This window comes from Rhagoletis pomonella, unplaced genomic scaffold, assembly GCF_013731165.1.
Source record: "Rhagoletis pomonella isolate Grant_MI unplaced genomic scaffold, Rhpom_1.0 Rhpom_scaffold_00001, whole genome shotgun sequence".
Lineage (NCBI taxonomy): Eukaryota > Metazoa > Arthropoda > Insecta > Diptera > Tephritidae > Rhagoletis > Rhagoletis pomonella.
In genome coordinates this window covers 66,175,808-66,180,712 of record NW_023458555.1, presented here as the reverse complement: position 1 = coordinate 66,180,712, position 4,905 = coordinate 66,175,808, and the positions used below count along the sequence as shown (strand labels likewise).

The 4,905-nt window shown below is 33.1% G+C and overlaps 1 protein-coding gene across 1 annotated transcript in view; it reads left to right on the top strand.

Annotated features, from left to right (window-relative positions):
• LOC118757160 (biogenesis of lysosome-related organelles complex 1 subunit 3-like) overlaps positions 1-4,905 on the top strand; it is a 163,810-nt gene that overhangs the window by 46,099 nt on the left and 112,806 nt on the right. The window lies entirely within an intron of this gene.

The following is a 4,905-nucleotide window of genomic DNA, read 5'->3' as shown; positions in this document are numbered from 1 at the left end:
TGCTGTTTAAAGCAATTAAAATTGATCAATTTCATTGAAAACACATGTTGGTAATAATGTTTACAAGTTGACCGCAAATCCTTTTGCGCGTATTAGTATGTGTATGTACCAGGGTGGTTGCGAATATTCGCATTCGCAACCGCGGAGCTTCCGCATTAATTTTGACATTCGCATTCGCAATAATCAATGCGGAGCTTTTGCGAATGCGAAAGTTGTGCAAGTGCACCAATAAAACGTATGTATGGCAAACAAAATGACAAATTATAGCCAATATTTTTGCTTGTGGTCGTGGGAGTATTTGTGTAACAAAACTGGTCCTATGTCACATTTATCAACTTTGATAAAAATGTCTTTAAACATATTATTTCTTAAGCTATATAACCGAACTATCAATGGGTAGTTATACAAGTTTCCTCTTCTACTTGATATTTGACATCCGTCGAAAAGGACATAGCCCTTTAATAATATTTTTGTTTCTGTGCTTTATATACCTGCATTGGTTTCTTTCTTTACTATAATTTTTTTTGCACTAAACTTAAAAAACCTACTAGACAAAAAAGAAGAAAGTGTGCACTGTAATTCTTAACCAAATTTTCGTGATTTGCTTTTGATGTTACATACATATATTCGTTTCAATAATTTCAAATGGGGCTCTTTGAGGAATTTATTTTAAAAACAGGAATTTTGTTAACTAGGGCAACATTTTTTCATAAGGATATACATTGGATCCTTGGCTAAAAACATCTGCGGTAAAACTGTCTCTTATTTGCTATTTAAAATCAAAGAGTAAGCTCCTTCAATAGGGATTTTCAGCAGAAATGATCAAAGAGAATAGATGCTTAAATATTTAAAGAGCTATAGGTCTGACCTTTAATTAGATAATAACTATCTGAGATTAATGTGCTTATAAAAACACGACTTTGAAACCAAAATTTTGTTCAAAATTTTCATTCGTAGAAAATAACAATTTATTTTCCATATCCAGCTATTTAGCACGTTATAAGCACACATTTTTCAAACCAGTCGCAGAAGAAGGTATTAAAAACGAATTACAAAAACTAAAATCGAAAAACGCTGATGAAGTTACAGATTCCCCAAATTCTGAAACAGCCAAATCAATGAGAATGAAGAATTCTTTCTAAAAAGCTTTAGAAAAATCTGACACATCTGGTTTGGCTTGTAAGCGCTGTTTAAACAACGATCTTAAAAATACTTGACATCCGCATTCGCATCCGCATCCGCGGATGTTAGTTGTTAGATATTCGCATCCGCATTCGCATCTGCGGATGTCTAAAATTCCACATTCGCAACATCCCGAGTATGTACATACGTATGTATTTAAGTGTTAGGCAAACACAGTATCATAAATCATTTCTGCTTGAGATTGCCGCAATTAGGGTACATTTATTATAGCACTTCCCTTGGATAATGAGAGCTGGAGAAGGGGCCATTGACATATGCTATCTAAATCCCACAAATACATATGTACTTATATAATACCCTGTAGTCAAATGTACTAGTTGTAAACTACCTCACAACTAGTATGACCCGCATGCCTACGCTGCACAGTGGTAAATAAATGGAATTTAATGTTCATAATTCACTGGAGCCTTCATTTCTCAACCAATTTGATATTTTGTTAGTGAAAGCTAATAAAATTTGCAAGAGACTAGTTGAGCCCAATTTTCAAATTTTTATTTGTTTGTATTAAATTTTTTAGTGCAAAGTGCAGAAAATGCGCCAATTTTGAAGAAGACCGATTCTCCTGTTCAAGCTAATAAAAGTTTCATAATAAAAACTAGTTAAAAACAACTGTAGGGTTCTCCCAAAACAAAAAATAAAAATGCGTGTGTAACACCGTACACATGATAGAAGTGAAACATCTTAAAAAAGGTGTGAGTACCAGGTACCTACTCACGAAATTGGATGTGTAAATATATGTTTACGGATCGGCAAACCATTAGGCGATTGAGTTACATGCATTGGTTTCGTTAGAAATCAAACAATAATTTCATTTCATCTTATTAATTTTCTGATATACATATAATTTATTCATTCATTTTCCGGTAACACCACCTTATATGAATTCACGCTTCTAGCATCCATAGGACCGGGTTGTAATGGAAGTAATTGTATGTTTAACAAATAAATGAAAATGTTTGTAATGCAATCAATAGATCCTTACGAATTCGCCATTACCAAGGCACTAAGTAACGTATGCACTTTTGTTTGCAAAATGCATTTATTTAAGTTGAAAGAACACAAATTCGTTTGTTCGGCATTTATTCTTACTCGCTTTCTATCTTCCAATGCGAATTCATATATTCTTATCACGAATTTATATATTCATGTGGTAGCAAGAGTATAAAAACATAAAATTACCTTATAAATTAAAAGCATAAGTATCACATGTATGCGTAGTCCAATTCACGAAATCATTTCATCGATCTGAGTAAAAACTAAGTGCAGTAACTCTATTTCGCGTTAATTGTAATCATGAAATGGTGTTCATTCTTTCAGTTTCTACTCAAATGATTTCATGAATTGGCCTACGTATAATGGTAGTAAATGACAGAATGAATTACAACAAACACATCCTTTTGACATAATGCAAGCCGAAAACGTTGGTTCAAATCAATCCGCAATCAAGTTGGACGTTTTGCCCACAAACATTGCAATTTTGCGTGCAGTCTTATTGTAAAATCTCATTTTTACAATTTCATAGTTTCGGCTTACATTTATAAAATTCAACGAAAGCACGTACCTATTTCGGCTGAGTTATCCATTTTCCGTTATTTAGTGTACGAAACAAACGCAAATTAAATGGGTTTGTACAACATGACCATTAATGAAGCGATAAGTTGTACAACTTGCCAGATAATCCAAATTTTTTGATCTTTCATACAACCAAGATATAAATACATTCAACAGTCCCACAAGCGGGGCAATCTAGAGCAAAACAACACCAAGTTGAACCAACGGTCGCTACGTTTATGGCTTTCTTTAAGAAACATCGGGCGAAAATTTCAACTGCTCCTGTAACACTACCTTATATAAGTTGGCCTTGCTATCATCCTCACATACATATCTTCATCAGAGTATACCAACGAAGGACGAGTTAATACAAGGAGATAGCGAGAGCACAAAATTACTCTAGAAAATTACACGCACAATGACAAACATGAACAAATGTACAACAAACACATACTTTTTGACAATCAGTACAGTTCGCATTTATTTCAACGAGCAGCTTATTAGATTTGCTTTCGTTTGTACTACATATGTGCATATATATGTAGATGTACACAAACATATGAGTAGTCCACTTGCAAACAGCGTTATGTGATTTTATAATAAAACGCCATAAATTTGAAAACACGACTACGACAACAAGTAACATTTAAATTGAATCTTTTTTATTATTACCTGAAAATTTGGATCAATAAGAGCTTTATAAAATTGTAACAAAACATAACATGATATAAGATAATATTAACAGTCTATACGACTTAAAGCAGTTTTCTAAGTTCATCAGAAGATGTATACTTTCGAAAGATTATAAATAAGTATGATAGTGACTTTTGGAAGAAGAGTTAACATTTGATGCTATTTTTTTCAGAATGTAAAAAGATTTTGCACTGTGTTGTTGGTGGACATGCAACTACTTTAAATACTGGTACGTAATCCACCAAAAACTAAAAACCGAAAAAATTTTACATAGCGCACTTTGCAAGTGGACTACTCATATGTACACACACAAACATATGTACATACATACAAATATATATACAACCATTCAAACATATGTACATACATGAAAACATTGCTGTCCATAAGAACATACATATGCCCATCAGTCCATCAACGAAGCCCGTTTGCTTCATCATAAATATATCCATACAAACATATGTACATATGTACGAATGGATGTATACGCGAAGCACGCTTGTCATTTATACATATGTATTAGCCCGAACACAATGAAAACGACGAGCTACAAACCACAGCTGTCAAATTATTTTAACACGTACTCTTATGTAGATAATTATTTTGGCGACGACCGGGCTACGCGACGGCTGTGGTTGTGGCCAGATTAGATCTATTTCTATTTTTCTGGCGACAGATAAGGTTCTTCCTCTTCTTTTATGTCAAACTCATACAAATTCATGATGTCGCTGCCGCGTTCAAAGAAATCATGTCGCCATCGACAAAGCGCTTAGATAATAAAGATGACAAATTGGAAGCTGTGGTCGGTAGCTCGTCGTTTTCAATGTGTTCAGAACTTATATTGCTTGGTAGCGGCAGAGCTGAAATGCGTAATGACTTCGTTCATACACACATATATATGTATACATATATGTATGTATACATACATACGTGCATTCAAACATACATATGTATATACATATGAACGTACTCGTACCCGTCATGCGTCGCTTTATTTCTTTTTTCCTCTTCCCTATACTACCAATATCTTCCTTCTCACTCATGTAACGTTTTCAGTTTTAAAAATATCACTCTCCATTTTTGCGATACCGCCGTCTAAGAAGTTTCACTTCAAAAAATAAAAAGTAATAATTTGAAATGTTATAAAAAAATGTTTACCAAAAGTGATTTTTTGTTTTTAGTTTTTATAAAAATTTTTGGTATGCAGTTTTGTAGATTACTAAATTTTAGTATAATAAAGTGCAATTTCAAGTCGCTAAGAGTTCGCGTTGATTTTTAATAATTTTTTCGCTAACATTTCGAGCACATCCACATGCTAAATGGGAAACAAAAGCGTTTGTTATGTTATTAAAAATCAACGCGAACTTTTAGCGACTTATAACTTGCACTTTATTATACTAACATTTAGTCGATATCTATATCTATATCTATATCTATATCTATATCTATATCTATATC